At 47.2% G+C, this 7848-nt stretch overlaps 1 non-coding gene and 1 pseudogene across 1 annotated transcript; both read left to right on the top strand.

Moving 5' to 3' along the window:
• Positions 1-3077: 3077 nt before the first annotated feature.
• LOC122809797 lies at positions 3078-3231 on the top strand. Its single transcript, XR_006365950.1, has one exon. It is a non-coding gene; the product is annotated as a 5.8S ribosomal RNA (ribosomal RNA).
• A 326-nt stretch (positions 3232-3557) lies between these two features.
• On the top strand, positions 3558-7103 carry LOC122809936 (annotated as a pseudogene).
• The last annotated feature ends 745 nt before the right edge of the window (positions 7104-7848 follow it).

Raw genomic sequence — 7848 nt, 5'->3', positions numbered from 1 at the left:
AATATGTAGCTAGCGGAGCTGTAACTGATCCTTCTGCTGCTACTATTGGATGTAAGGGAGGGGGGGTCCATAACATTTTTATGGACTTTGGGGATACCAAAAATTGCTGCCACTCTAGGCTTAGCATTGTGTAGAAAATGGAAATCCTGTTGGTCAATGAAGTCTTGCAATAACAAATCATTTAATGTGATGTAAATATTGTGGTAGGCCACATGGATTTCATTAAGGGAGACCCTAGTATAGCTATCAGTGTCACCAAGCAGATTAAGCATTCTAGCCTCATAATCAAACTTATTCATTAAAACTGTACCTCCACCCTTGTCAGGTCTCATGACTCTGACATTCTGGTTACTCTTAAGGTCATCCATCACCTTCCTTTCATTGGGTGTTAAATTGGACTTAAATTTATTGCTAAAGCACCTTATCTAAGTTCATTTTGTGCTATAATTTCAAAGTCTTTCAACTGAGGATGGAGGGGGGAGGTTGTATACACTTATTTTTATAAGGTCATTGTTCAAGATCTGATGGTTATTAGTTCCCAATAATAATTCAAGATTCTTTTTCCTTATGAACAATTTCAGATCAATAATTAATTTACTTATATTACATTTACGTTTAGGAATAAAATTGAACTCTTTAGTGAACAGCCTAAAGTGACCCTGCGTGACATCGATGTCACTATAATTAAAGATACTGTAACCATTCAGAATGAACCTAAAACCATTTATAATGATGTTGTCAGCTTCTGATACATCTGTGTTTAAATTCACATCCTCCTTTGTTCTTTCCCCCTCCCCCCATAGTGGTTGCACCTCTGGGGCTGCTTGTTCATCAGCCTGTCCGATCTGCGTAAGGGGGGGGGGTATTACAAAGGGTCCTGGAAGTTTAAAGAGTATTCATTTGTATCAAAATCATTTATTTCCACATCCCTATTACTGATCACATAGTCCCTATTATTACTAGGTCTCCCTTCATTTCTTACATTGTAAGTACTACCTCTAGGTTTTGGGTAACTTCTTTGTTCTGAACATTCCTCCCTATCTCTTTCAAGTTTTCTTTTCTTATGATTAATAATGGCAGTATTTTTTTTTGTCCACATATTCTCTGGCATCATAATACAATTTCTTATATTCTTCTACAGTAAAAAGCATGTCATACTCTGAGTCTTTTTGGTACAATTCTCTTTTCTATACATTCTTTCAAATATGTGTTGTCAATATTTAAACTCTTGTAGTTCAACACAATGCTTTCCAAAGTGTTCACATTATCAGCGTAAGTCATATTGTCCATACGTTCATTAATGTATAATTCATTAACACTACTATTAAACACTTGTAGAGGCTTCAAAAGCCAGTCATTTAAAGCTAAAATTGTGCCAGTATGGAAAGAAAGTTTGTTTGTACATTCACCTGTATTGGGACATCCAGCATCATATCTGTTTGATCCACACCTTCTTCCTTTACTTCAGGTGTTCTTCTGGGTCAAATTCACTGTTAGTTCCATGGTTGTTTGATGAAATAGCCCCAAGTGGTTTAGAAACAGTCTTTTTGCTCCATACGTTTTGAAAACCAGAAGTTCCCAGCTCCTGGTTACCAGGAATTTGATTGACAGGTGTGGTACAGACCAATGTAGTGCAAAGGGGTATTAGCAAATCCACTAGTTGACTTAACTGCCCAATCAGCTTTCTCATATCGCCGACGTCACCGCTTCCTGTAGCCATGGTGCTTAGCAAAACGAGGACAAGGCAGCTTCCAAAGAAAACCAAAATCACAGATAATGGAAGCAACTGCTGTAGAAAAGACCATAAACTGTAAGACTACAGCACAGACAGCCCAACGAATTACAGCACACTGGTTTATTCAGACAGCACTCCACAAAGTAAAACATAAATGCTTATATCCACAAGTACGTTTTTGTCTATACAGACTTCCTCAGATGCATAGATAAATGTATCTCACAAACAGCAGTTTATATACCTCTAAATAAATAAATAAATGATGCCCCTCCAATCACAGTGCAACTAATTAAAATGTCAAATTGTGGCTGAATTGAAAATGCCAGACTAAAATATATCACATAAAAATCATGTAGTGTTGTGAATAAATACACATTTAAAGCATTTAAATCATTTAAAATATAAAATATTATGTTTAAACCAGTGAATAAAATTCTGTGTATATATAAAAATATATAATAAAAACAGTCACCTAAAATCTTGTTACAATGGTAAAACACCATCTAGTGGGAATTTTGAGAAAGTTCAACAGTAAAAAGCTATACCTTGATTAAAAAATGTAATGTGTATAAAAAATATATCATACATAAAAAAATTTTTTGCATAAATTTTTATATATAAAAATAATCTAAATTTGAATAATAAGGTTATGCTTTCGATTATGAAGATGATCAAACTTGATTATCTAGAGAAAGTAAAAGTTATAACAAGGTTTCCACAGGTGAACCTGTGGAAGGATCATTAATGCCGAGGGTCCCGGGATGGCACCATCCCCGGGTACCAGGGCCTCTCCTCGCTCCACTGCCATGACCCTCTACATCTCTTTCCTCATCTCTCTCTGACTTCTGTCTCTCGGTGAGCCCAGGTGGAGGCCAGCAGGACTGAGCCTGTGGCTCCTGGGGGGAGGGAGACAGGGAGAGGGAAGGGAGCGAGAGGAAGGGTGGCACCCATCCCCACTCACCTCCCAGCAGTGGAAGGGAGGAGGTCCATCCGTGTGGTGGGAGGTGCGGGTGCTCCTCTGTTGCCACAAGGGGATGGTGCCAGGATGGCACCATCTCCCTCCTCTTTGGCTGTGCGGGGCCACCCACGGGGTGGCACACCAGAGTCCTCTCCCCTTGATGTCAGTAGCGGGTACCTGTGGAGGATGCCCCGCTCTGTGCAGGGCATCAGTTCAGAGACCCGGAGGGTCAGCAGTGTGGCCATGTGACTCCCTGCTATCCATGGCACAGGGCCAGTAACCCCAGTCCGGGCTCCCATGACAATGCCCATGAAACCTCGTATGCTCATCTTGAGGTGCAACGCAGCACAGGCAGTGATGCCCCCGGTGAACGAGAACCAGTACGACTTTGAGTAGTGGATCACTCGGCTCATGCATCGATGAAGAACGCTGCTAGCTGCGAGAACTAATGTGAATTGCAGGACACATTAATCATCGACACTTCGAATGCAATTTGCGGCCTCGGGTTACTCCTGGGGCTACGCCTGTCTGAGGGTCGTCATGCCTTCCATTGCCCCAGTGGTGTCTGGCCCGCCATGGGCCCCCATCCCCCCAGGGAGAGATGAAGATAGAGGAGATGAGGCCCCCACTGCCCCAATCTGGAAAGCCTGTCCAAGGATGGGAGGGAGCAGACGTGCGTCCAGCCTGCCCCCCGGAGGCTGTCAGTTGTACTGCCACTGGGCTGCCCTCCTAGGGCGGAGCCTGATGTCCACCCAGTTCCTGCATGCCAGGGCCGCTTCGGTGGCTGGGAGTGGGCATGTGGGGGCTGGGGAGGACAGGTAGTCCATTCTCCCATGAAGCCCCTGCCATCCTGCCACCTCCCCCACTACCACGCTCGGAACAGGTGACCTGCTGAATTTAAGCATATTACTAAGCAGAGGAAAAGAAACTAACCAGGATTCCCTCACTAACGGTGAGTGAAGAGGGAAGAGCCCAGTGCTGAATTCCCACCCAGGCAATGGGCGCAGGGAAATGTGGCATACGGAAGTCCATCTCTCTGGTGCCACCCAGGGGGCACAAGTCCTTGTGATCGAGGCTCAGCCCGTGGATGGTGTGAGGCCAGTGGCGGCCTCCGGCATGTCGGGATCAGGTCTTCCCGGAGTCGGGTTGTTTGTGAATGCAGCCCAAAGTGGGTGGTAAACTCCATCTAAGGTTAAACACCAGCATGAGACCGATAGCAGACAAGTACTGTAAGGGAAAGTTGAAAAAAACTTTGAAGAGAGAGTTCAAATGGGTGTGAAACCTTTCAGAAGTAAACAGGTGGGGTCCATGCAGTCCACCCAGAGGATTCAACCCAGTGGCTGCACCAGCCGCCCAGGTGAGGAAGATCTCCCTCCCCCTCTGGGGGGGTGGGGGACTGTTGCTGGGTGTGCCGGCTGCCATCGGGTGCACTTCCTCTGTGATGGTGTACCGCGACCGGCTCTGGGTAGGCCAGGAAGGCCACCTTGAAGGTGGCTCCCCTCCCTGGAGGGGAGTGTTACAGCCCACAGCATCAGCCCTCACCATGCCTCGGGGTCGTGGGAGATGAGCACCACCACACCCACCCTCACGGCAGAGGCCAGGGGCCCCTGGCTACTGGTGGGACTGTTGACTGGGCTGGACTGCCTCAGTGTGGCCTGACCATGTCCTGCTGCCAGGCCTGGCAGGATCACCTTTGGTGCCCGGAGTCCGCAGCGACATTGGTGACCCACCCGTCCTGTCTTGAAACATGGACCAAGGAGTCTAACAGGTGCATGAGTCCAAGGGTGGGCAGAAGATCCCATGGCACAATGAAAGTGAGGGCCGGCATGTGCCAGCTAAGGCGGGATTCCCTGCCCTGTGCGGGGGGCACACCGCCGGCCCATCTCACCCATCCCGTCGGGGAAGTGCAGCGTGAGCGTACTTGGTGGGACCCGAAAGATGGTGAACTATGCCTGAGCAGGACGAAGCCAGAGGAAACTATGGTGGAGGTTCGTAGCAGTCCTGACGTGCAAATCGGTCATCCAACCTGGGTATAGGGGTGAAAGTCTAATAAAACCATCTAGTAGCTGGTTCCCTCCAAATTTTACCTCAGGATAGCTGGTGTTCAGCAGACCCAGATTTTTCTGGTAAAGCGAATGATTAGACATCTTGGGGCTGAAACGATCTCAACCTATTCTCAAATTTTAAATGGGTAAGAAGCCCAACTCACTGGCTTGGAGGCAGGCATGGAATGCGAGCGCCCAGTGGGCGACTTTTGGTAAGCAAAACTGGTGCTGTGGGATGAACCGAATGCCGGGTTAAAGTGCCCGATGCCGATGCTCATCAAACCCCAGAAAAGGTGTTGGTTGATATAGACAGCGGGACGGTGGCCATGGAAGTCAGAATTCACTAAGGAGTGTGTAACAACTCACCTGCCAAATCAACTAGCCATGAAAATGGATGGTGCGGGAGTGTCTGGCCCATACCTGGCCATCACCAGCACTGGGAGCCATGAGGGCTATGTTGCAATGAGTAGGAGGGCTGCTGCCGTGACACTGAAGCCCAGGGTGAGGGCCCGGGTGGAGCCGCCATGAATGCAGATCTTGGTGGCAGTAGCAAATATTCAATTGAGTGCTTTGAAGACCGAAGTGGAGAAGGGTTCTATGTGAACAGCAGTTGAGCATGGGTCAGTCGGTCCTGAGAAATAGGTGAGCGCCTTTCTGAAGAGATGGGTGATGGCCTCCATTGCCCCCAGCCTATTGAAAGGGAGTCGGGTTCAGATCCCTGAATCCAGAGTGGCAGAGATGGGTGCCTCGTGGTGTCCAGTGTGGTGATGCAAACAATCCCTGAGAAGCTGGTGGGGCCCCTGGGAGAGTTCTCTTTTCTTTGTAAAGGGCAGGGCACCCTGGAATGGGTTTGCCTCGAGAGAGGGGCTCGTGCCCTGGAAAGGGTCGTGGTTCCGGCGGCATCAGGTGAGCTCTCGCCGGCTTTGAAAATCCGGGAGAGAGGATATAAGTCTCACACCGGGCTCTACCCATATCCGCAGCTGGTCTCCAAGGTGAACAGCCTCTGGCATGTTAGAACAATGTAGGTAAGGGAAGTCGGCAAGCCAGATCCGTAACTTCAGGATAAGGATTGGCTCTAAGGGCTGGGTCGGTCGGGCTTGGGTGTGAAGTGGGGATAGGCACATGCTGCGGGTCCCTGGGGGGGCCGGGGGATGTGCGGCAGTGACTCTGGATGCAAGACTGGCCCTTCCTGTGGATCGCCCCAACTATGGCGGGCACCGGTCCTGACCAGCATCCAGCATCATCCGGCAGCTAGCAGCTGACTTAGAACTGGTGCGGACTGGGGAATCTGACTGTTTAATTAAAACAAAGCATCGTGAAGGCCCAAGATGGGTGTTGATACAATGTAATTTCTGCCCAGTGCTCTGAACTTCAAAGTGAAGAAATTCAATGAAGCGTGGGTAAACGGCGGGAGTAACTATGACTCTGTTAAAGTAGCCAAATGCCTCGTCATCTAATTAGTGACATGCATGAACGGATGAATGAGAGTCCCACTGTCTCTATCTACTATCTAGTGAAACCACAGCCAAGGGAACGGGCTTGGCAGAATCAGCGGGGAAAGAAGACCCTGTTGAGCTTGACTCTAGTATGGCACTGTGAAGAGACATGAGAGGTGTAGAATAAGTGGGAGGCCTCGGCCACCAGTGAAATACCACTACTCTTATCATTTTTTCACTTACCCGGATAGGCGGGGTGTGAGCCCCACCAGAGCTCTTGCTTCTGGTTCCAAGCAGCCGGGCACGACCCACTCCGGAGACAGTGTCAGGTGGGGAGTTTGACTGGGGCAGTACACCTGTCAAAACAGAGTAATGCAAGTGTCCTAAGGTGAGCTCAGGGAGGACAGAAACCTCTCATGGAGCAGAAGGGCAAAAGCTCACTTGATTTTGATTTTCAGTATGAATACAGACCGTGAAAGTGGGGCCTCATGATCCTTCTGGATTTTGGGGGTTTAAGCAAGAGGTGTCAGAAAAGTTAAATAAATAAATATTTCATCTGGAAATATTCATATTGGCTTTGTTAATATATCCTTATATGTGGGTGTGACCCTGTATTCTGATTTGTTCTATCTTTTGGATACAGTTTACCAATTTTATGAGACCAGATGGTTTCCATATATTGAGTGGGAGATATGTGAAGCTATTCCTTTAAAACTTTATGACCCTACAGATTTTATGAGAGGTGGACTCAACACTGGATGAAGATAGTTGGTCTTAGCAAGGTTTTATAATAAATATCTATATTGGGATTGTTTGGTATAAACTTCTATAAATAGATATAAGGCTCCTGAGGAGCACTGAATTTATATTGAAGTGATACAATTGACAGCCTAGGCTGATATTGTCCAAACTTGGATGCCAGGGGCTGATATTATAGGTTCATAGGTTCATAGGTTGGTACTGGGCTATCTGTCCGAAGGCATATACTAGCCCAGCCACATTGTGCAGTATTCACTACCCTTTTAGTAGTTCCCTAGACCCTTGTACTAGCAGATGGTACCTTTGGCCCCTATCTAGTAGTGCTGTTGGTGTGATCCCCGGTGTGAACTTTCTGTTACCCATCCACTCATCAAGATTCCTCTTGAAGAGTGATAGTGAGGGGCTCTGTCTTATGTAGATCGGGACCCTGTTCCATAGTAAGGGAAGTCTCTGCGAAGGGAATCTATCCCTCCAGCATGTTCTATTCATTGTTGTGTTGAGGTTTTTATCCCTAGAGCATGTAGCTCGATATAGATTTGGTTTTGCTAAGATGGAGCATGTTCAACAATTCTGGGTTGGACATGGCTCTGTACGTTAGACAGAAATTGCCTCTGAGAAAGCGGTATGCAACAGAGAACAGTCTTAGCTTTTTCAATCGTGCTGCATAGGGCAACTGTTTGAGGTCAGTAATCCTCTTGGTTAGGTACTTTTGTGGTCTCTCCAGCTGCTGGAGATGTCTAGCCAGGTACATTCCAATTGGTGCATTTTACTCAATAATGGGTCTGATGAGGGAAGAGTAGAGGGGCACCATTACATCCTTAGATCTTGATGCGAACCCTTTCATGATCAGATGGGTCACATAGAAGGATTTTCTAACCACTTTGGCAACATGGTTATCAAAGGAAAGCTGACTAT

Source organism: Protopterus annectens, chromosome 8.part0, assembly GCF_019279795.1.
Source record: "Protopterus annectens isolate FY-2018-M chromosome 8.part0, PAN1.0, whole genome shotgun sequence".
Classification (NCBI taxonomy): Eukaryota; Metazoa; Chordata; order Ceratodontiformes; family Protopteridae; genus Protopterus; species Protopterus annectens.
This window is presented reverse-complemented; position numbering and strand designations above follow the sequence as displayed.